The sequence below is a fragment of the Kogia breviceps genome, chromosome 10 (genome assembly GCF_026419965.1).
Source record: "Kogia breviceps isolate mKogBre1 chromosome 10, mKogBre1 haplotype 1, whole genome shotgun sequence".
Taxonomy (NCBI): Eukaryota; Metazoa; Chordata; class Mammalia; order Artiodactyla; family Physeteridae; genus Kogia; species Kogia breviceps.
In genome coordinates this window covers 79445675-79471173 of record NC_081319.1, presented here as the reverse complement: position 1 = coordinate 79471173, position 25499 = coordinate 79445675, and the positions used below count along the sequence as shown (strand labels likewise).

Below are 25499 nucleotides of genomic sequence, written 5' to 3'. Positions count from 1 at the left end.
CAACATTTGAGGAATTCAGGAAAAGACTAAAAATATCAATATATGTTGTTTTCCCTCTCTTAGTGTTCCAGGTCAGACAAGGTAAACTGAAGGAGTGTGGTCCTGGAATCACCATGTAATTGTTAATAGGTAACTATGTTTGGTGTACTATGCATCAGGTCTAAAAATAGCTCAGTTGTCCCAAGATGCCAGCTTTGAATTATAGGTGGTGATGTAGTTAGGAACAGTCTTGAACTTGGAAACCTGGACTCATTGTTCTGGAATAGGTCGTGGAACTGTGGGGAGCTGGGCAACGTCCATGCAGCACAGTGACAGTTTGCACAGTGCTGGGCCATTGCCAAGGGCTGTAGCAGCCACTGTGAACCCCTTTCCCTTCATCTCTTAACTCCATCTGTCCCTGAAACACTCAAAAAGTACAGGCTAGAACGCAGGGCAACTAAACTTTGGGTTTACCAACTTGATCACCAAGCACACTGGAAGGTCAGACAGGGTCTCAAGAGTTTGCCATCATGGTATGAAATGGGAACAAACCAGTGAATAAAGGAGATTCCAAAGAGATGGCTTATGCACAACTTAGATTTTGGGAGACAGAATTTCATAAACCTATGGATAGGGCACTCGAAGTGAACAACTAATGCTTTTCCTAATATTAAAACAAGCAAGTTGTTTTGAACAGGAGCTAGTTTACTGAGTAATATGTGTAGTATCTGGAAAGTGTGTGCCTTTCCATTTTCTTTAAAAGAGATTCACATCAGGTAAAATAAAAAGTGGTGCTCGTGGTCTAACAAGGTCTTGCTAATGATGGAATAGCTCGTTTCCCCAGGGCTCAATCACAAGCCATATGGTTTTCCAGCATTCCACATCTCTGGGTTTTGAAAAGAACATTCTTCCTGCTCCCCAAGTAGCCGAACTTCAGAAATGTTGATTAATTTCCATTTGTGCTTCATTTTCTATTCTCACCACTGTTCTCCCAACTTTATGCTTCTCCTCCACGAGCTTATTTTAGGCCCCTTCTTGGGGCTGGAGTTCAGAACCATTGTTGTTCACAGACACAGGCATCAGCCCAACCTTTTCCGAGTTCTTTCTCAAACAAATGTTGTCATTGTGCCTGACATAGTACGTATTCTTGAAAGAGCATTTTAAAAAGAATACATCATGGCTCTGAAGAACTGAGGGAAGTGGTGGTGGAGGGACCCCACTGTTAAGACGTGAAGCGGGAGCCATGGAGCAGGGGCTCAGGAGGGAGCTGGGATGTGTCCCTGGGGGATGGGGGGTGGCCATCTTTAGCACAGGGATGGCCTTCGCTGGTTGACCAGAAGGTGATATTGACCTAGTAGAGTTACCTTTGTATTGTAGGTCTTGGGAAATTTATTGAGCATCTCTTATGTGCTGGGGATTTCTAGCTCTACCTTAGAAGTTATTTTCACTCTTTGGCTAATATGGTGGAATACCTCCCCATCTAGGTAGGGGGACTCCTGCAACCCTACTGGGGGGACTTGGTGGGCATGGTGTGTTAGCAGCCAAAACCACGCCATGACTGTGCCCTTGAAGCACTGGATTCTCCTGACAGTATAGACATCCTAGCCCCTGAAAAAGGGATGAGCCGTAAAACAAAATCTCCCCTTGATTCAGTCATTAAAAATGTATTCGTTGAATACCTACTATGTTCCTTGTCACAGCTACTAGTATTTTCATATTTTCTATTATAATCTCACCTCCAAATTAGTCATTTTTAACTAATAATTTAAAAAACTAATAGTTAAAAAATAGGTTTTAAGTGATCAGTTCTTGAGTGTCCATTTTTCCTTAACTACATTATCTTAAGTTCATGGACGTCACATGAATAAAATTTGGCAGTGGGTCCACAAACTTGAATGGGAAAAATATATCTTTATTTTTACTAACCTCTAATTGCAATTTAGGATTGCCTTTAATTAGGAACCTAGGTAACAAGCCACAGCAGTATTAGCAGTACCTATGACTTTGTCACCAATAGAAATCGCAGGTATTTTGGTATCACATTACTATGTTGCAGACCCTCAAAAATCTAGTTTATTCCCATCACCACATGAAATGTGTGATAGTTATTAAAGCTGCCTCATTAAATCTCTTAATTGAATAAATTAAGAAAGAAGTAAATATATTACTAAATCACATTGTTTTAATATTTTGATAACTATATTTCAATATAATTATTTTCTCTTGTAATCCTATGTATTTTGTTCTATACATTTAAAAGCATTATTCTGAGAAAGAATCATAGTCTTCACCAGATGGCCAAAAGGGTCCATGCCCCCAAATCTTTTTTTTTTTTTTATCCTACAGTCCTTTCATCCAGGGCCAGGGAGATACAAACTCTTTCAGTCTTTATATGTCTAGAAATATCTTTACTTTGTCCTCATCCATGAATGTTTTTTCAAGTGTGGAACCAGATGAGGCCACCCTGGAAAAAAGTACAGGTGGAAAAGGAAGGTGGGACCATGGACAAGGCTTGGGGCAGGCTAAATTTAGAGGGCAGGTAGAGAAAGAAAGGGCACCAAGGGGATTGAGAGGTGGGAGGAACCCGTGGGGTAGGAGGAACATCAGAAGACTGGATGCCACAGAAGCCTGAAAAAAATGGGATTTCAAGGAGGCAGGAGCAGCCAACACTGTCACATGGTGCTGCAGAGTCAAGGAGGATGAGAACAGCAAATGGACCATTGACCATGGTGATGTGGAAACCATGGTGACTGTCATGAGAGTTGCTAGTGCAGAACTAGGGAAGGAAGATGGATTTGACTGACTCGGGAGCCGAAGAAGAGGGGTGAAGAAGTGGGGGCAAAGTCAATGTATTCAGCTCTTTGGTCAAGAGTTGCTGTAAAAGGGAGCAGAAAAACATTGCAGTCAATGAAGAAAGAGACAGATGTCAAAGGCTTTTCAAGAGAGATTCTAGAACAGGTTTGTGTGCTACTGGGACTGATCCAGTGCTGAAGATGAAAGAGGAAATGGCACCCAGAGCCGAATGGAGGAAGAGGCAGGTCGTCGGCAGGAGCAGGGCTGAGTCATCCTCTCAAACCAGAGGGCAGAAAGGGCAGTTCAGACGCGAGAGTGTGGGAAGCTTGCACATAGGAAGATGAGCATTTGATTGATTCTGCTTTCTCAATGAAGTAGGAGGCAAGACTACAGCCAAGAGTGAGGAGAGAAGAGAAGATGTGAAATGGTGACTCTGAGGAACGAGAAAACTAAAATAAGAGTATTGTCGGGCCACATGATTGTAGCAATTCCACCAACAATTAGCAGGGTAATTTTAATAGATAAGCTGTTTGTCTGCTTTCAGACACAGATAAGAACTGCTCTCTGAAATACTCCCCCCTTTCCACTATCCCCCACTTCTCTCTAACCCCATAGCCCTCTTTATAAAAACATTTTTATTGGAGTGTAGTTGATTTACAATGTTGTGTTAGTTTCAGGTGTACAGCGAAGTGAATCTGTTATACATTTACATATACATATATCCACTCTTTTTTAGATTCTTTTGCCATATAAGCCACTACAGAATTTTGAGCAGAGTTCCCTGTGCTCTGCAGTTGATCCTTATTAGTTATGTATTTTATATATTGTAGTGTGTATATTGTCAATCCCAGCCTCTCAATTTATCCCTCCCCCCCTTACCCAATTGCCTTCTTGTTATTAAAGCCTCTTTGATGACTTAAACTAATTCATACTTATATGCAACTCACTGGAAATGGACAATATGTCCACCTTTCAAAGGCATTTGAGTCAGAGCAGAGGTTGTTCCTTCACTTAAAGCAATTTGTCTCTAAAGTGTAAGTTTAGGAATTAGAAGCAGGTGGACATAGGTTTTTGTATTGCATCTCAAATCATCCCACATAGGTGACAGTCTATACTGCTGATGTTACCTGGTGCCATATTTTTCAGACCACTGTGGTGCCCTTCACTACGCTTTCAGTTCAGCTGTATCCTAATACAATAGAAAGAATCATTTAACATTCCTGAACAAATATAGGCATTGGCATAATTTATTTAGAGCATCATTTCTGGCACTAATTAAATTGTGGGCCAAGCATCATAAAGAAAAGACTACAGGTTTAACACGAGTTTAATACTGCCTCTCTCTACTCAGAAATCATCACTGTATCTTAGGCATTAGGTATAGGGATCAACCCCTTACCTGTACCTGGGGAATTGTCTTAATTTAGAGGTAAGAAAAAAGGGTATCTGAGTATCCAGAGGGGGTTGGGGCAGGCGCCAAGACACAATATTAAGAGTCCTGCCTGGGAAGACAGGAGATATCAATTCTAATTCTGGCTCTGACACTAATGGGTGTTGTGACCTTGGTGAAGCCTCTCAACTCCCTCTAGCATGGTTGCTGGAATGAATGATCACCAGGTCCCCTTGACTCTCAAATCCTGTGATTCTGATTTTTCTCTTGGCATGTATGACTCTTCAGCTCATATTTGTCTGGTGGTTTTCGCGTCATGGCTATTCACTCATTGACTTGATAATTTCTGAGGAAATCACCTCTCCAATCAAAGGCAAAAATGGGGGAACCTTTGTTTTGGTGGCAGAGGAAGTGTTGAGGCCCTGAAAACAGTTAAAAGCCAGGGAATCTAGGTGGAAAGTGCCCTTATGGGGACTAGGGTCTGCCGGATGTTAGCAGATGCCCTCACTGCTGCATGAGGCATATGATACCTGACGATTTGGAGCACCTGCACCCAGGACACACAGTGAAGAAGCAGAAGTTAGAAGAGGAGTGACCACCCATGTTCATGTACAAAGGAACTCGCACACTTGAGACCAGATTCAGCTTCCTTCAAAATAGCTTCCTTCCCAGACCGAGACAAGAAGGAATGCCCATGTCCTCAAATACCTAGCTCTTCTCCATGTTGCTGAAAGTGAGGGTAGTGGGGAGGGGGGTGGGAATAAAGGAGGAGGAGTCAATGATACGTGTGGTCCATCAATAACTCTGACATCCATGCACATCAAGGCTGCAGCATGTGGCTGACATATGGGCAACAGTATGCACTTCCTGCTACATGGATGGGATACTGGGTCACCTGTAAGAGCCAAAGGTGGAATCTAAAGGCTAGGGATGTTTGCCAGGCCATTGATGGTCAACCCTGCATAAGAAAAGGTCAACAAACGCCAAGAGAAGGCTGTTGATGACACCTCTACAGATCTGTGTCCTGAATCTCTCTCCATTTTCCCATATGCTGTCTCTCCCTCTTCCAAGAAAAGGCAGGGAAGGTAGTCTTGGCAATGGTCCAAAATAGGGCTTCACTTGGAGGGTGCTTTAGATTTCTGACCAAAGCTAGGACCATTACGGGAGACATAAGAAGGTGGGTAGAATATGGCAGTCAACTGTATCCAATTGGTCCAAAAGATGGAAAGCTTTGGGATCTACCACAGCAAAATAATATAAGTATCTGAAAGATACTTACGCCAAGAAGGCATAATAAATCTGTCTAATGGTGGAATGGATCCAGTAACAGCAAGTGCAAATAAAACCTGAGAGGCCGCAGCTGAGTACAAATATAACCAGCTCCAATTAGCAGAGTCTCTGCCAAGATATACACACAAAAGATAAGAATAAGGCCCTTTGTATAGCATAAAACCGCCCAATTTTCTGTCGGTTTCTTCCTTGCATAAGGACAGGTCAGTGCCAGAGGGGAATTTTCCTGGCCTCGTTATAGAAATAACAAAGGAGAGCTGACCCTGAGTCACACTGGGTCAAAAGCGTTACCAACATCTGGTTGTGGATTAAAAAAAAACAAACAGGCCCTACCCTGCCAAGACATGGAGGTGTGAGTGTTTTACAAGTAGAATAATTATGGACTTTGGTGTATACTTCTGCTGTGTATCTACTAACATCGTGGCATTCTTACCTTTGCTTGCATGTTACCCTTTCAAATATGCTTCTTTAATGAACCAAATAGGCATCTCTCCCCTCAGGGAGCTTACACCCTACTGGAGGGTTAGAAGGTGGAGACAGCCAATAAAATAAATAAGGACATTATAGTGTATTAGAGGTGATATGTGATATGGAAAAAATTCATTGGGAAAGGAGGTTGGAAGGACTGAAGTGTGACATATGGTGGTCAGGGAAGGTCTCACTAAGGAAACAATGTTTGGGCAAAGGTGGGAATGAGGTGAGGGAGTGAGACACGAGGATATCTGGGCTAAGAGCATCCAGGCAGAGAGAATGGCCAGTGCCAAGACTCTGGGATGGAACAAGCTGGCTCACAGGAAAGCCAGCATGGCTGGAGCAACATGGAAAGAAGGAGAGGAATTAGGGAGGATATGGTGGGAGGAGCAAGGCTGCCAATGGTGTAGACCTTACAGGCCACTGAAAAGACTTTCACCTTGACTGTGTGAGACGAGAGCACGGCTGAGCACAGGTGGACATTACATAGCTTATATATTAAGAAGACCATTTTAACTGTAGTCTTACACAGAGACCAATTAGAGGTAATGATGATCATCCAGGCAAGAGGTAATGATGGTTTGATGAGAGTGATAGCCGTGGAAGGGGTAAGAAATACCCAACCACGCGTGTATTTTGAAGGTAGAGAGGATTTGTTGACAAATTAAATATAAAGTGTGCAAGGGAGGACTCAAGGATGAGTCTTAGAATTTTGGCCTGGCTAACCTAGAAGGATGGAGACGCCCTTTACTGAGATGGGAGAGACTGTTGGAGAAGCTAGCTTGGAGTGAGAATCAGGAGTTTTGTTTCGGACATGTTCAGTTTGAGAGCCTATTGGAGATCCAAGTGGATTTATCAAGTGAGAAGTAGGATATACTGGTCAGAGGTGCAGGAGTGAGGTCTGTGATTGAGGTAGATGTTTGGAAGTCATCAGCACAAAGATTTAAACCACAAAACTGGTGGAGATCACGTGGGGAATAAGTGTCAACAGAGAAGAGTCCCAAAGACTGAGTCATGGGACATGCCAATGTTAAGAGGAGAACCCAGCAATGGAATGAGATGAAGCAGTTTCCTTTTGTTTGCCTTAAAAAAAAATTTATTGGAGTATAGTTGAGTTAGCTTCAGGTGTACAGCAGAGTGATTCAGTTGTACATATACATATATTCATTCTTTTTCAGATAGGTTATTTTCCCATATAGGTTATTATAGAATATTGAGTAGAGTTCCCTGTGCTATGCAGTAGGTCCTTTTTTGTTATCTATCTTATATATAGTAGTGTGCATATGTTAATCCCAAGCTCCTAATTTATCCCTCCCTCCCCACATTTCCCCTTTGGTAACCATAAGTTTATTTTTGAAATCTGTGAGTCTTTTTCTGTTTTGTAAATAAGTTCATTTTGTATCATTTTTAAAATTAGATTCCACATATGAGTGATATCATACATTTGTCTTTCTTTGACTTACTTCACTTAGTATGATAACCTCTAGGTCCATCCATATTGCTGTAAATGGCATCATTTCATTCTTTTTTATGGCTGAGTAATATTCCATTGTATATGCGTACCACATCTTCTTTATTCGTTCCTCTGTCACTGTACATTTAGGTTGTTTCCATGGCTTGGCTATTGCAAATAGTGCTGCAGTGAACATTGGGGTGCGTGTATCTTTTCAAATTATGGTTGTCTCCAGATATATGCCCAGGAGTGGGATTGCTGGACCATATGGTAGTCCTTTTGTTTGCTTTTATGGATCACCTAGGACATGCCAGCACCGAGTGAGGAGCTGGGCATACGACGAATAAGACGGGGCCCGGCCCTCAAGGCACTTACAGTCAATGCATTAAGCATTAAAAGGATCATGTGAGTACAGTCTGGTACCTGCAGAAAGACACATACTGGATAGTTTGGGGTGAGGGAGAAGAAACACATGGCCCAGCTGGGGAGAGCTAGGAGGGTCTTTGGAAGAAATAACATCTGCAATTTAACTGGACATTAAAAGTTAGCCAGATGAGGAAGGGGAAAGGGCAGAGGCGTGACACAGCCTGGAGCATGCTGGGAAAGACACGTTTATTTGGTGCTGACATTTCTGCCTGAGCAAATAGCTCTGTCTCCAGTGAGGTTATCCCCTCAAGTCCTAAGAGACGCCTCATACTAACGCAAACATAGATTAACACGACTAGTGAGTTAGTTACTCAGGCTGCACCATTGCAGTCTGGTTGAAGTCTGGGTTCAATTTGCCACCGACTACAACATCTTAGAACTCAGGAGGAGGGCTCCGTCCCAGCCAATGGCAGGGCAACTCTAGCTGCGACAGGGCAAAGTCTTCTGAATTCTGAGTTTACGGCTGAGACCATATGGTGGTCCCATTTTCTATTTGTCTTTGTTTTCGTTGTTAAGTGAGTGCCACGAGCACGGAGTATTCCTAGCAACAAACAGGACTATGGATGGGAGAGGAATTGCTCTTCAGTGAGGCAAAGGGACAGCCACCTTGACAGTGCCCTGTCCCATGTCAGAGTTGATGGCGTCCCACAAACCAGCGCAAACAGGGAAAAGACAGCTCTTTCAAAGAAGCGTTCACCCAGGAGCTGACTGACAAGCAGGGTGTTTTTTAAGTCAAGGTCTCCCACGTTGTCACTCTTTTTTGAAGTATCAGGGTCTGCGATCTTTCCTCTCCTGAAGTGGGCAAACTCTGCCACCAGACATTCAGTTCTCTCTTACAATTACTTTCCAAAGCTGTCAGCCTGCAAAGTTCTTCTAGTGTCCTTCACCCTCATGGTAATGTATAGGTTCCTCCTACGTTTTCTTCATTCCTTCCAACACAGCTGGTGTCATTCATCTACATCTATACTAATCCACTCAGGATACCCCCAAAGGAACCACATCTCATGACAAACACAAGAAGGTATATTTTAGAGGCATCTTCAAAGTGCCAGTCTGTACGGAACCAGAGGCAAAGCCAGCAGGAAACAAAGGCAAAGACAGTACCAAATCCTTACATGATATTACAACAAAACCCTCTTTTCTCCAGAAATAACAATAGCTAGCACACATGCTCACTAAGTGCCAGGCACTGTTATAAGCCTTTATACATGTATGGATCTCATTTAATCTTCCCAACAACCCTGAGGTAGGTCTTATTATTAATCTGATTTTACAGATGAGGAAACTGAGGCACAGAAAGATGAAATAAGCTGTTAAGTTTCTGAGGAGCTACTAGTGGGCAGATCTGATGTCCACACGCTTAAGCCCAGGCTACTTTGGGTTTTCAAGAATCAGGTGTTTTCTACTACTTAAATTTAATATTATAGGTTTTAGTGTAAAAAATAATCTGGAATGTCTTTGTCCATTTCGTATAGAAAAAGTCAATATCACAAATATTTAGTGTAAGAAATTTGGAATACATTTGACCCTTGAACAACGTAGGGGTTAAGGGGCACCCACCCCCCACGCACTCGAAAATCTGTGTATAACTTTACAATCAGCGCTCCGTATCCTGGTTCCACATACAAGGAGTCAACCAGCTAACTGTGGCTCGTGTCATACAGTCGTGTGTAGTTAGTGAAAAAAATCGGCGTGTAAGTAGACACATGCACTTCAAACACACATTGTTCAAGGATCAACTGTATTCTAAAATATGATTTAAGTTATTTGGTCCTGTGTGTATGAGTCTTAATATCGTCTTATTTATTTATTTGCTCATTGGTCAAGGGTAGTATTTTATTTATTTTTTTTATAGAATTATTTTTTAAACTGAAGTATAGTTGATTACTATGTTTTAAAAAATGTATTTAAATTTATTTTGAAATAGAAATTCACAGTTCTTGTTTGTGGGTAAGATTAGGCAATGTTTTCTTATCTGTAGGGATGTTATTTTGCTCCTTATTCTTTTTTTAAAAAATTTTTATTGGCGTATAGTTGCTTTACAACGTTGTGTTAGTTTCTGCTGTACAGCAAAGTGAATCAGCTATATGTATACATATATCCCCCCTTTTTTGGATTTCCTTCCCATTTAGGTCACCATAGAGCACTGAGGAGAGTTCCCTGTGCAATACAGTAGGTTCTCATTAGTTATCTATTTTATATATAGTAGTGTGTGTATAGTAGTAGTGTGTATATGTCAATCCAATTCTCCCAATTCATCAATAAATCAAAAGATTTATTTTTTATAGTGATTCACACTTTACTATAGGTAATGCCATTAGAACTGGATTAAATAATAAGGCCCTTTACTGTGCCACTGACAGTAAATCCAGAAGTAAAGTACATCCACAACATGCCACATGTCCAAGCACACCCAGGGCCCAACAAGGAGAATGACATCACTGTGCTTTAAACCTATCATAATGCACCCCCTGAGCACAGCCAGGCCCAGGCTGGCAGCAGGGAGGAAGTGGAGGGTCAGCTGTCAGGGGGCAACCAACAACATCTTCCACAATGGCATGGAGTGGCCTGGAGGCTACAATTTAGAATCAGTACCGAGAAGTAGAATAATAATATTTTGAAGTTTCATCTTCTTTTTGCCAAAATACTTCACCATTGTCCCCAGCCTGAGCACGACTGGTGGTTGCTGACTTGCCTTCGGGGTGATAGCTCTGGCTGGAAAGGAAGGCTAGCAAGGAGGGAGGGAGACGGTGTGGGACAGGGAAGGCCCATGAGCTTGGAGGATTCGAGCCCAGGTCTCCAGTTCTGGAGCTCTTCCTCTATGCCAGGCTTTTACCAGAGCCTATAAAATATACTGCCTCAGCAGTATTATTATTTCACTTTCACACATAATAAAACTGAGTCTCAGTGAGGTCTCGTAACGTGCCCAAGGCCACAGAAATAGGAATCAGTGGCCCTATGGTTTGAATCCCTACAATCTGACTCTGGGGTCCTGGCACTGACACACAGTCCTGACACTAGGAGGGTTTCTCTCAATGAGGTCTGGGGACGGCCTGCGTCAGACTTAATGTAGCACTTACAATGCATATTCCTGGGCTCTAGGACAGGAGCCATTCACCAGACTTTCTGTGGGCAGCGTTTTAGAGTAGGAAATTGAAAATCATTCCCCACACTGAAGTTTAAGAACAATTAGATGACCACCTATTACTTCCCATCTGTGTTCTGACCTTGGGCAAGTCACTGTTTCTCTTTGAACCTCAGTTTCCTCCCTTGTAAAAAGAGGATGAGTAAAGTCACTTTCAGCTCAAAAACTCTGATTCTCATTCATTAAAAAAAAAATTTTATTGGAGTACAGTTGCTTTGCAATGTTGTGTTAGTTTCTGCTGTACAGCAAAGTGAATCAGCTATACGTATACGTATATCCCCTCTTTCTTGGATTTCCTTCCCGTTTAGGTCACCACAGAGCACTGAGTAGAGTTCCCTGTGCTATGCAGTAGGTTCTCACTGGCTATCTATTTTATACATAGTGATTCTAATTCATTTTAAACCCAACCACCTGACTGCAGCCTGCCAACCAGCCTTTTTCCAGGTATCTCCTTATCTTTAAACATTAGTATTATTGAGATGATATTTTAAGTGTTACAGTATTTGTAGTTAGATGCACAAATATTCATAGAGTTTCCCTGGAAATCTGGGAGAACTGGATGCCCCTGACTGTGACATATTTGAAATGCAACCCTCCCTTAAGCCCAGGGCTAGGACTAAACAACCTCACTAGGTCTTCTCATATTCAAGATTTTTTTAATCTCTGATTTCTTGGTGCCACTAGAAATGAAACTCATTGAAAACTTTAATTTCCTTTTTGAAAACACAATCTCATCTAGTGCACATCTTTCAAAGGTTTAAACCAGGCCTCCTACACCGGCCATGAGCTCGAACATATTTGGGGTTCTCTCTGGTTTCATTTTCTGAACTTTTTCTGGGAGAAAGGGGAGCAAAAACCTAGGGCATTGGCCAAACAAGTCCGGCCACTCAGTGAATAGGTTTCCAGATAAGAATGACCTGAAGGACCTCCCATGGGCGTGAGGGAAATCGCATACGCCATCCAGGGAAGAGGACCAGGAAATCACTTCTTGCTTTCAAACAACGGCTAGCCATCGGGGATGGCCGTGTGAGGCTCGGAGGACCACGGCAGGAAGGCACTGGTCAGCAGCGAGACTAAGCTCGGCTTGGAGCTGCCGGACCTGCCTGAGCCCTCCCGATGGGTCCTGCTTGACTCGCCCTTCACCAAGCATGAGGCTGTGGGGTGAATGGCCTCGGAGTGGAGACCTGGAAGTTTGTTAGACGTCTGATCAGAGCAGGAGCCGGCCTGGGACAACGGTGCCGGGCAGGTAACAGGCATTTCTCCTAATGGGGGTCTGTCTCCCTTTGTAGCAAGACCTCAGGGGCAGCTAGGTCACTCTGACACTCCTTTAAGGCATCTTTCTGTTACGACCCTCTGCCTGATTTTCTTTTCTGTAGCTGTGACATGTATGTTGGGAGCGCAAAGCATGTCTGGTCAAGGGCATTTTGCATGCAGGCTGTTGGTTAAGTTGGTGAGACTGCGTTTAGGGAGACCGAGTGTCAGGCAGTGAGCCGGGAAGCTTTTAGGATTTCCGCTAAAATAAAGAGAGCTTTCCTTTTCTTTTTCTTCCTTTTTAATGAGTTTTCCCATCCCTGAGCCAGAAAATACCGTAAAGACCAGAGCATTTTTGAATTGCTATGTGAGTGTTTCCATGCCAGGCAGCGGGGGAGGCCACCCCGAGTGTAGCAGGAGGGGCACGGGTATCCTCAGGTCCCAGGCAGTCCTGGGAATGTGAAATGTAAGATGCTGCCCCACCCAGATTGAGGGGAAAGGGGTTTGCAAGTCAGCGCTGGGAAGGATATCAGGAAAAGTGCTGGGATCAACAGCAGGCAGGCTTGTCTCGAGTGTTCTAGAAGGAAGGAAATGTCCTATGATGTGTGGTTTGCTTAAACCACTTTTTTTCACATCTTTATTGGAGTATAATTGCTTTACAATGTTGTGTTAGTTTCTGCCGTACAACAAAGTGAATCAGCTATATGTGCACATATACCCCCATATCCCCTCCCTCTTGTGTCTCGCTCCCACCCCTCTAGGTGGACACAAAGCACCGAGCTGATCTCCCTGTGCTATGAGGCTGCTTCTCACTAGCTGTCTATTTTACACTCATGCCACTTTCTCACTTAGTCCCAGCTTACCCTTCCCCCTCCCTGTGTCCTCAAGTGCATTCTCTATGTGTCTGCGTCTTTATTCCTGTCCTGCCCCTAGGTTCTTCAGAATCTTTTTTTCTTTTAGATTCCATATATATGTGTTAGCATATGGTATTTGTTTTTCTGTTTCTGACATTTCACTCTGTATGACAGACTCTAGGTCCATCCACCTCACTCAAATAACTCAATTTCGTTTCTTTTTATGGCTGAGTAATATTCCATTGTATATATGTACCACATCTTCTTTATCCATTCATCTGTCGATGGACACTTAGGTTGCTTCCATGTCCCAGCTATTGTAAATAGTGCTGCAATGAACATTGTGGTACATGACTCTTTTTGAATTATGGTTTTCTCAGGGTATATGCCAAGTAGTGGGATTGCTGGGTTGTATGGTAGTTTTATTTTTAGTTTTTAAAGGAACCTCCATACTGTTCTCCATAGTGGCTGTATCAATTTACATTCCCACCAACAGTGCAGGAGGGTTCCCTTTTCTCCACACCCTCTCCAGCATTTGTTGTTTGTAGATTTTTTGATGATGGCCATTCTGACCGGTGTCAGGTAATACCTCATTGTAGATTTGATTTGCATTTCTCTAATGGTTAGTGATGTTGAGCGTCCTTTCATGTGTTTGTTGGCCATCTGTATATCTCCTTTGGAGAAATGTCTGTTTAGGTCTTCTGCCCATTTTTGGATTGGGTTTACACCATGTTTTCTTGTACTTTGTAGAAAACCAGGCCACACCACTTCACTGCAGCTCAGTTTTTCCCTTCATAAAGGACTAATGTTTGGGACCTTTCATTTTTGAATTACACAAGTAATGCGTGACTATATTCAGACTATAATAGACTATGTCTAATGATTTTTCAAGCCCCGCACACCGGATATGCATTAGTTTTTTCCCTCCCCAAAGTTATCCCATCAGTTGTTTGCTGTGTATATTACCAGTTAAATGACTTATTTTTCTGTCTTCCCAGCTCTTAGGACAAGTCAGGGCACATAAGAGTACAAGAAATTCTCATTGTCAGATCCATGTATTGGTCTTTAAACAATACCTTCCTCTCACTGGAAAGAAAAAATAATACATGGGGAATGTGAACAGCTCTTTTAATATTTAGAAAAGTTTGAAAGAGTTTTATTCATTTTCAGCATTATTATTTTTGTATTGGTTTTGGCTTTGGCAACTAATAGTATTCATAACAATTTCCCAGGGATTAAATTCTAGATTTTTCAACTAGTAGTTTGGGCTTCTCTCCTGAAGGCCATCAAAGGCATTCTGTTCTGGAAAATAAAAGAAAAGAAAATTAACTAGATAGATAGATGGATGGATGGATAGATAGATAGATAGATGATAGCTAGCCAGCTAGATTAAGTGGTTGGCTCTGGGAAAATGGGGAGAGTGTGGGAGAGATTCCCTTTTTATTTAATGGATAATAGTTGGGTTTAACAGATGGGTTCATTTTCTATTTCTTTTAGCTTTCTGTAAAAAGGTGGCCTTTTATTTTTTTTCCTTCTATACATTATTATGAAACAAGTGAATAAGAAAACAGCACTGTGAACAAGTCGGTATGGGTCATGGAGAGAGGATCTGGAATGAAGTTGCATGAGCAATGTCAAGTCCAAGAATAATCACAAAATACTTTCAGTTGCTATTTGGCATTTTCTTGCCCTTCCCAAGGTTTCTCTACCCCAAACTAGAGGGCCAGTTGGCCCTGCTGATTTTGGACATTCTCTGGTGCTTTCTTGACCATCCTGTTAAATTTGCCTGCCCTGACTCTTTCTCAGGGTAATTCAATTAATCATTTCACCCTACTGCACAGTGCTAGCCCCTGATAGAGACCTCCTCATCTTTCACCATGTTATAGGTAAAGCAGGTAGCTTGTTCCCATTTTATGGAATACAAAAATGAGAGGCTCAGAGGTTTCGTTGTTTGCTCAGCATCTCACAATTAATCTTTTGGGGGCACTGAAATAAGAAGAAGGCCAGATCTCTGCCGTTCCAACAGAAGGATAAAAGTCATGTGGAATACAGAATGAATGTGATTGGCTAGATTCTATCAACTTGGTAGAAGCATGGATTCCCAGTTGTGCTGGAAGTCTGTAGACAGAGTAAGCTATTGCCTGGTCCAGATTTTAGCAGATTCTAATGCCTGCTGTCCATCGGTATCACCCCCAGAAACTTAACACAAAGAAAACAATGCCCAGACACTTTCCTGGAACACCTGAGTCAGAATCTCTGGGGAAAGGGCTCAGGCATGGTTTTTTGTTTGGTTCGTTTGTTTTTAAACCTCCAAAGTGATTCTGTTATGCAGTGAGGGTTGAGAACCACTGAGTCCAAACTGTAAGAGAAAAAGTCTAAATTGAGAAGCAGAAGTGATACCGCTTCATGGAGCCGAGAAGTTGGGGCCAGAAGTCCTAGCAGCTGCGAACATCATGTATTCGGATTCTGGCGGCTCCTATTTAGGAGAGGAACAGCCCCCTCTCATGTCTGCAGGTGAGAATGAAGAGGCATCTCTACTCCGCAGACAATGGCACTGCCTTTCGAGTTTAAATCATAACCCCACTGGCTTCCCTGCAGATTCACTGGCTCCCTGTTACTTGCAGAGTTTACAAAACCAGATGAAATGTTTTAGGTAAACAGGATGTGCTCTTCTACCCCCAAATGACTACGGGGCTGGGGGTCATCTATTCTACTCAATGTCATTTTAACATGTGTCTCAGTTCCCAGAAAAAGAAATACTAATTATCCTTTGCATGATCCGCCACTTTCTGGATTGATCTATAGATGGAGAGACAATAATTCAGAGCAGTTTGGGTTTTTTTAAAATAGATTTTATTTATTTACTTATTTATTTTTGGCTGCGTTGGGTCTTCGTTGCTGCGTGCGGGCTTTTCTGTAGTTGTGGCAAGTGGGTGCTACTCTTCGTGGCGGTGCCTGGGATTCTCATTGCAGTGGCTCCTCTTGTTGCAGAGCACGGGCTGTAGGTGCGTGGGTTTCAGTAGTTGTGGCACGCAGGTTCAGCAGTTGTGGCTCACGGGGTTAGTTGCTCCTGGCATGTGGGATCTTTCTGGACCAGGAATCAAACCTGTGTCCCCTGCATTGGCAGGCGGATTCTTAACCACTGTGCCACCAGGGAATCCCCAGAGCTGTTTTTTAATCAGAAGATGTGTCCCTAGAAAACTTCCTCGCCGACATTTCTCAGTATAATCCAAATTATTATCACTCATCTCTGTAATCTTGGTCTCCTTTATAAGGAGCACTGGGTGGGGGATCCTCTCAGCCTCAGTTTCCCCAGGTCCTGAGAGTTTCAACACAGAGTAGGTGCTGCAGGAAGGCTTGTTGGGTTAAATATCTGCTGACTGTGGAGGCGCTATGAACTCACACGTTATTTACCAGCTCAGCATTTCAACTCACTTGTCTGATTCTAGTGATGATGGTTAAAATAACTGGAGTCTTGCCTATTTCCTAAAAGATAACCACGGAGCTGAAACCTTTAAAGTCACAGCTTAGTGGAAGCATTTACGGTGATAGGTGTGCAAAGGGCTGTGGAATTACAAAGACAGAGAATCCTTTCCTTTAATCAGCTTATACTCAGAATGGGAGGCAAGGCACAGGCCTTGGGAATTTTAATAATAACAAATAATATTTACTGAGTACTTATTATGTGCCAGGCACTGTGTTCAGTGCTTTACAAAGACTGTTAAGTCATATAGTTATTCCAATAATCCAATACCTCAGGTACTATCATAATACCTACTTTATAGACAAAAGGACACACAATTTTAAGTAAGTTGCCTGAGGCACACAAAGCTGGCAAGTAGTGAAGTTGGGATTCCAGCTCAGGCAGTCTGACTTACCAGTCCAGAGGCCTAATTACTATGCTGTGCTCCAAAATCCACAATAGTGCTGCAAAAAAATACAGACGCCAGGGCCAGCAGAGTAGCGGAGGAGAGAAATCCAGTGCATTCCAAAGAATGATGTATCTCTCAAAAGGACAAGAAAAGAGGCATGTGCTATAAAGGGTAGGAGCTCAGATTCAGCAACAGAGTTGGCTACATACTGTATGACTTGGGGTGTGTGATTTAATTTACCGACGTCTCAGTTTCTGCATCAGTAAAATGGGGATATTGCTACTTCAAACAATATAGGATCTAAGGATTAAATGAGCCTAGTACATTGAGAGCGCTTAGTCTAATGCCAGCATATAACGAGGGCTTGAAAAATGATAGCAGTTGTTGTTACTAAGGGAATAAGCAAGACCTGAAATAATGAGTAAATCTCAGAAGGGAGCAATGGGTCATTTCAGCTGCCAAGAATAGTGTGAGAAGAAGCTAAGAGGTAGCAATCCATTCCACCAATATTTGTTGTTAATACTTAGGACACATTTTGCAAAAAAAAAAAGGTACAATAAAAGCTTGTGAGTAGGTCAGCCTGTTCTCTATCCAAGTGTCATGGAAGAAAAATGTAGCAGGGCTGGGTTTTCCTTAGGTTGCAGTGATCATGCTTGCCAGGTGAATTAGCCCAAATATTCTCTGGGCATTTGAGAATGTTCAGAGTACTTGAATACAGTACAAGTAGCAATCTATGAAAAATCGTGTTCTAGGCAAATGAATCAGCTGATGGTATTGGATATTGGACGGGGAGGAAAGGAGGAAGCATTCAGGAGATTGCTGCAGTCATCCCAGTGATAATGATAATGATGAGATGGTAATGTCCACACCAATATGGAGGTTGAGGAAAAGAAAACATGGCAGTGGAGGTATTTACAGGACTTAGCAAATGGTTGAATCGGTCCTCCCACTCCTGTCCTCGATTCTTGAAACCAGGAATACCTGTGGGGTTGTGAGTCTGTGAAACTGAAGAATGAAACCAGCAGCTGGCAAACCTGGGAAGAAGAGGTGGGTTAGGAGAGGAGAGACACATTCGTTCTGGATGAGCTGAATTTAGAGCCAGGTGGCAATAGTCCAGTTGGAAAGATGCTCCTAATATTTAGCAAAGAGATCAAGGTGGAAATAAAGTTTGGGGACTTTTTATGGAAACTGATAATTAAAACTATAGATGTGGAAAAGCTCCCTAAGAGAAAGGGTGTCAAGGGAGGTCATTAAAGGACCCAAGGGAGGTTTGGAGGGCCTACAGTCAGACAGTGTAGGATAAGGAGGATGGAATCATAGGAGGAGAGAAAGGAGCAAAGACTGGAGTGAGGAGAGACCCCAGGGGAAAAGAGGGGGCTGTGAAGGAGGAGGTGTGAAGTGTGGTCAGAAACCAACAAGAAACCAGGGAGGAGAGCACTAGTGAAGAATGTCACACTTTAGAAAATACTTTTTTAAAAAAACATCTTTATTAGAGTATCATTGCTTTACAATGGTGTGTTAGTTTCTGCTGTGTAACAAAGTGGATCCGTTATACATATACATATGTTCCCATATCTCTTCCCTCTTGCGTCTCCCTCCCTCCCACCCTCCCTATCCCACCCCTCTAGGTGGTCACAAAGCACCGAGCTGATCTCCCTGTGCCATGCGGCTGCTTCCCACCAGCTATCTATTTTACATTTGGTAGTGTATATATGTCCATGCCACTCTCTCACTTTGTCCCAGCTTACCCTTTAGAAAATACTTTTCATAATAAGGTGAGGACTAAAGTCAGACTATCCAGATTAAGGAAATTTTGGAATGGCCATGACTTCTCAGGGTACTGTATTTTGGGGGAAAAATAATACTTTTTTCATTTTAAGCAGCACACATACATACATTATTCTTAAAGTCTAACAAAATGGAAATTTAAGAGAAGTGAAGTCACTGGCTAACGACACCAATGCCTGATGTCAGTGATATGGAGTGAATGGGGGCTGGGAAAGGAGGGAACACAGAGGGCTAAGATGGCTCTGTCGAATATTAAGATGTTGGAATAATTGAAACCACAAGGTAGACAAATAACTGCTGCCGCAGAGCCCCTGGAGTGTCTGGAGTGCCCCTTCCCACCTCTGCCTCGGTCACCCAGTTGCTTTCCTTGGACCCTTGCACAGACCTCCCCACTAACTGGCAATGAGGGCCCTGAGGTCTCTGCTCTTGCAGCGACCAGGGACTGCTCTGACTGGGCCACTATTGTTGTTATTACAATACTCAGTATTATTTTGAATCTCACCTCGTAAAGAGTAGAACCACAGAACGGTAAAGGTTTGGACCAACACCCAAGGCCCCTGAGGCTCTATACAGACTGGCAGCCAACCCCAGGGCCACCCTCCATGGCAGTCAAAATGCATTGTCTTGTCAGGGCTTAGGGAAACACCTCCATGTGGTAAATGAAAGTAGCAAGATGGTTGAGATAAGAGCAGAGTTAGGAACTTAATGTTTTCATGGAGATGGCAATCTCTTGCTCAAAGGTTAAAATCCTCCAGTGATTTACAACAAGAAGGATAAAAGGTTATCAATGCCACACACATGTGCAGTGTGTTTTAGAAAACTTGACCCCATTGTGTACAAACAAATGTTCCTCTGTAATCTGATAGGACTGATCTACCCTGACACAATGCTACTGCAGGACTTTATTTTAAGGCAAAGGAAAATTAAATAGAAAAAAAAAAATTTCAAGGCAGTTCTTTCATTGGTATTGTGTTTGTGTTAAGTAAATATTTAGTTTATAGTTCTGCATGTGTGACGGATGAATCATCTCATTAGATAAGGTCAGCAAAGGTAAGTTTTATCACTTCTGTGTTTGAAAATACAGATCTGTGAAGGTGAGCTCTTAAAGTAGTCCTTGAGGATGTTTAATTTGCACTTCTGGAATTCAGGAGGGAGGTTATTGATGACATCCTGTCTTAATTGCAACCCTGAGCAAAGAATAATAATCTCAGTCAAATTTGCAATGGAAGTCCTGAAATTTCGTACTACCATTCATTATCTGCCATCAAGAGGAACTCTGCTTTGAATTATTCTCTAGTAGTAGTAGAATATAGTATGTGCCCCAGAACATAGGGAACAGGGCATAGGAAGATATACCATTGGCTTTTTCAAAGGATACAATACCTGTCTAGTTAGTCACACACAGGCCAAAGATTAGTAAGATGCATGGCTTCCCCTGTTAGTGTCCTGGCATGCAATGCAATTCTTCCTTTCTTAAAAAGAAAGCCATGCATATAACATCACCTTCTCTGCAGGACACAGAAACCAATCAGTTTACCTATAGGAAGAATTGCTACTCTCTCTCCTCCACTTTTTAACCAAATATATTGAGTTTTATGTGCCCACCATATTCACAAGTCCTGACCTCCCATTTATAGCTGAACAGAGCAGGGAATCTCCAACCAGGAGGCAGTCATTTGCCTGAGCATTAAAGGTGGATAGAATTTGAATATGTGGTGATTATGTTGAGGCAAAGGGGCAGGAAAAAAAGGGAGATCAAGGAACCAAGTAAATGATGGCAGGATTACTTTGGTTTTGCCAAACACTGAAAAATAGTTTGACCATAATAACTACCCTTCCGCACTTGCAGGATTAAGTCTCAAAGATTAATGTTCATATTATTACTTTTGCATGAACATTGGGAAATCTCTTGCACTATTCTAAATTATGAAAAAGCAACCAGCTACAGTAGTGAAAATATGATAGGTGCTTATTAAATAAGCCAGCTCCAGGTCATGAGGGCCTTCAGCATCAGCAAAAGCCATTGCCTTTGTTCCGAAAGCAGCTGGGAGCTGAACAGAGGTAACACATGAGAAGACAACTTCCAGAGGGTCAATCTCGCATCTACATAGGTGATGGGAAGAGTGGAAAAGAATCCAGCCATCGCAGTGGTGCATGTGAGGGGCAGTGAAGGCCTGGACTGTGTAGTCAACCAGAGATGTGAGAGATAAGTGCAAGAGATAGTTACGGTTAGGCTCAGAAGCCTAAGTGAGGTTACAATGGATTTGAAATAATTGTGAGAAATTTTGGCACCTTCCGAGGCCAATTCCTCTACCCCAAATTTGAAATCACCAGGGGCCATCAGCTCCCTGGCTTTGCTGAACAGAAAACTGAGACTCAGAGAGGTGAAGTGACTTGCCCCTGTTCACGAACCAGTCAGTGCCAAAGTGAGGCTAGATTTCAGTTGCCTGGTCTAAGGTCCATATAGAGAAGGTTTTCCATTTATTCTTATTCATATCCCGCTGAGAAGATCTCATAGGTCAAATGGTACCTTTTCCCAATGGAATAGGTTGCAAAATTTATAATTTTGTCACTACCACTTAGCAACTGTGCAATCTTGGTGAGCTACTCATCCTTCTAACCTTCCATTTCCATTTTTGAATATGGAATAATTAGGGATAATTTAGTGGTATCATAGGATCATTGAGAGGGTTAAATGACGCATTCCTTGGAGAGAGCTTAGCACCATGCCTGAAACAGATCCAGTAAATGACAGGGATCTATCACTATCAGCATCACCATCATCATCACCATCATCATTGCTGATAATTATTCTCCACCATCCTATCCCAAACAACTTGTCTGACTGTAGGAAAACATTATTATCTATTGATAGAATTTTAAGAATCCTTGGTTGAGCTCTTCTGTCCTGACTGACTCAACCCCTAGCTGCCCTTGAGACACATAGCCCTTGCCAGGCCCTAGTTCTCTCATCTAAAAAACTAAGAGGTGTGTGTGTGTGTGTGCATGTGTGTTTGTGTGTGTTAGTGTGTGTGTGTGTGTGTGTGTGTTTGTAGAGGGCTGGCAAGAGTGCTTGAACTAGAGATGAATTCTCATTTGTCTTTCAGTTTTAAACTGTGTATGTTTTATGCTCTATTCAGATACACCAATAATCCATTTTTCAATTTTCATAAAAACATGCCCAGAATAAATAGTAAATACTGGGCAGCAGACCAGTGGGGCACACTCACACTTTTTGAGTGATAAAAAATTTAAAAAGGTATCATTTTTATTGAATTCTATATTAGTTTGCTAGGAGCACTGTAATAGAGTCCTGCAGATTGGGTAGCTTAAACAACAGAAGTTTATTTTCTCACAATTCTGGAGCTTGGAGGTCTGAAATCAAGGTGTTGGCAGAATTGGTTTCTTCAGAAGCCTCTCCCCTTGGCTTGTAGATGCTGTCTTCCTCTGGTGTCTTCATGTGGTCATTCCTCTGCTTGGGTCTGTGTCCTAATCTCCTCTTATATGGTCACTGATCATATTGGATTAGGGCCCCACCCATATGACCTCATTTTGATGCAATGACCTCTTTAAAGACCCTGTCTCCAAATAAGGTCACATTCTGAGCTGCTGGGGGGTTGGAATTCAACATATTAATTTTGGAGGACACAACTCAGCCCTTAACAAATTCAGCTGTGACCAGGCTTTTTTGCGCTTTGTGGGCACGATCTCTAATCTTTACAACAAAGCTGCAAAGCGGGTACTGTGATCCCCATTATTCACATCAGGAAACTGAGGCTCCATGAGGTTAAGCGTCTCACCAACAGTTACTAAGTGATGGAGCTGGAATCATAACATAGGCCTGTTTTGCATCAAAGCTAGTGCTCTTTCCACTACAGTCTATTGTAGGAAGGAGAGAATCACTGGACCCCTAATGTCATTATATTCATTTTCTTTCCAAGTCAGAGCGAAACATAGCTCTGCCTTCTCTGTTGATGGTGATTGCTCAGGAGAACAATGCACTCCCAGGGACCGTGGCTGAGCCTTCATCACCGTGGTTGGACAAGCTGACCAAGGCAACGTCCACAAGGAGTTCAAGGGACAGCTAAACATCGCCCTTTGGGCTGCTTTGTTCCCTTTCAACAGAGACAAGGGCCTCTGCTTATACTCTTCTCTTTTGCCTGGGATTCTCTTTTCTTGCCCCATTATACCTTAAAACATTACCCATCCTTCAGGGTCTGGCTGGCGACCTCGGTCACTCCCAAACTCACCCAACTTCCCCCCCGTCCAACTTCCTCCCGTCATCTCATCCCTTCACACTGCAGCTCACTTTGGAGACAGGCCAAGTTGGGGGCGATTCTCACTCTGTTGCTTACTAGCTGGGCGGCCTGGGTCTGTTCGGTAACCTCTCTGAGAGCCTTCACGTTGTCATCTATGAATTAGGATTAAAACACCTACCTCACAGGCTTATTGTGAGAGGCAAATTATGTGAATGAACATATTAATTGCACTGAGGGCTGTGCCTGGTACCTAGTAGGCATTTAGTAAACAGCATCTTTTAAACTTACATTTTTTTCTTCCAGTCTCTGTTTCATACCTTCCCGATGAGATTGAGAACTTCTTAGGGACAAGGACCATGACTCATGTCAATTCATGAATGCGTAGCATGAATTTAGGCCCATAGAAAGTTCTCAATATTTGTTGGTTCGTAATTGTGCACCATGATTGATTCTATCTGAGATATATAATACAACCTCAAATAACAGACTTGGCTGCTTAATTGCATCAAAAGCTACTGGATAGGGCTTCCCTGGTGGCGCAGTGGTTGAGAGTCCGCCTGCCGATGCAGGGGACACGGGTTCGTGCCCCGATCCGAGAAGATCCCACGTGCCGCGGAGTGGCTGGGCCTGTGAGCCATGGCCGCTGAGCCTGCGCCTCCGGAGCCTGTGCTCCTCAATGGGAGAGGCCACAACAGTGAGAGGCCCGCGTACAGAAAAATAAATAAATAAATACTACTGGGTAGATCACATTTGAGTCCATACTCCCATGAAACCATTCATTCATCCACCATTGATTGACTGCCTCCTAAATGCACCCCCCTTAAGATTCTGTTTCTATGTAGTTTCTTTAGTAGACAGAGGACTATAGGCTGGTGATGGAAAGTGACAGGAGTGTGGATAGAGCAATGGGATGCTGAAAACGTGGACCTGCAGACCTCAAACCTCCCTCTGCATCAGAAACTGCTGGGACAGATACAGATGCTCAGCTCCCTTCCCTGCCAGAAATGCTAATTCAATTGGTCTAGCATGATATTAAAACAACAAATAAACAAATGAAAAGAGGGAAAAAAAAAAGAGAAATTCCCCAGATGCTTGTTCTGATGTGCAGCCACGGATAAGAACCATCTAAGCAGATGATGCTCAAAGACTCCAGGGAACTTCCTTCCAGGGTGGTGGTACCCAGACAATGTTAAGGGGAGGGGCTGTGCTCAGGGACCAAGCCAGGAGCAGAGCCCTGGACTGGACGAAGGACGAGGCATCTGGGCAGAGGATGATCAAATGTGGGCTTGCTTTCACCTCTTGCCTTCCTTCTCCCCAGGGGGAGCCAAGGAGAGTATCAAGGCTGGGGTCCCCAGCGGAGAGGGGCCGAGAACACCAGAGAGCACAGGAGGGCAGAGCTGTGTAGAGCTTAGGAAATCATTTCCAGAGCGAGTCTCACACTTGCCCTATTTATACGGAGCTTGGAATCATAAGTTGATGATGACATTGGGTCATCAGACCACACAGATGTGGCCATTTCAAGAACAGGCTTCTGAACTTGCAAGGTGTACAAGCCTCTTGACTCCTGTTCCCACCCCCTCGATCAAATCGCGGCAGCTCAGGGCTGAGGAAGGGTTTCCCTGGAGACCAGTTGATTTGAAGCTCTGGCTGTTTAGAAGATTTGGGAGAACGGTTCCCTGACGTGTTTCAGGTCAGTTTCACCATGAATGTTTCTGGTGCACATACCTCCAAAAGAGAATGTTGTTAAAGACTGCTCCAAGGAACCCAGACCCTCCTCCTCCTCCAAGTGCAGTGATGCTGAGAATCCTGGCGACTCCTTCCCGGCATAGGAGGCTTATGATGTCAGGGTGCTTGATTTCCCTCCCCCTCTCTTCTAACTTCACAGACAGGAAAACAGAGTCTGAGGAACCAGGAAGTTGCTCATCACCCCAGGGTTACTACTGAGCATGAGATCATATCTCCCAGCTTTTTCTAAGATACAGCAGGCTCATATAGGTTGGTGAGTTTGAGTAGACAGTGTCCAGAATTTATAATTTAAAAGGAGAAAGAAATTGGAAATGACATCAGATATATTTCTTTCCCTTTCTGCCTCTGCTTGTCTCTGAGTTTCTTAGATGTGTGGTCTGCCATTTACTCCAGGAATTTGGAATAAATATAAACTTCTCAGGGATTTACAATTAAGGGGGCCCTACTGAAGATATATTGCCTTGACGTGGGGTGCTACTCTGGGCTTTTCGTTGGTTGGATTTGGATTCTCTTCCCCGTTAGCCAAGTTAAACAGCCTCCACTAGCTTCCTCACTGATGAGAACAGCTGGACGGTCACTGAGACGTTATTGATACAGGTGAGAATAGTGTGTCTTCAGAAGGCTCTCCCCAAACATAGCAGGAGCCCTAAAAACTGAACTGATCTTCAGCTGGTATCACTGTTCAGATTGGTCAGGCTCACACCATATTGGTTGTCAAATATTTTTAACATTACCTCTTCCTCAAAATGATGGCCTTCTTCCTTCAAGTGGAGGACCCGCCC

At 43.0% G+C, this 25499-nt stretch overlaps 1 protein-coding gene across 21 annotated transcripts in view; it reads left to right on the top strand.

Annotated features, from left to right (window-relative positions):
- The window catches only part of ADGRF5 (adhesion G protein-coupled receptor F5), a 111727-nt gene that overhangs the window by 24387 nt on the left and 61841 nt on the right, over positions 1-25499 (top strand). For 3 of the 21 annotated variants that reach the window (XM_067006356.1, XM_067006365.1, XM_067006351.1), the window contains exon 1: positions 11922-12193. The exons of 14 other annotated variants lie outside the window; for them this stretch is intronic. The gene's annotated coding sequence lies outside the window, so the exon portion shown is untranslated. Of the gene's footprint in view, positions 1-11885; positions 12194-25499 lie in introns of those variants that run through there. 4 more of the 21 variants (XM_067006366.1, XM_067006353.1, XM_067006364.1 and 1 more) reach the window with 3 other exon arrangements.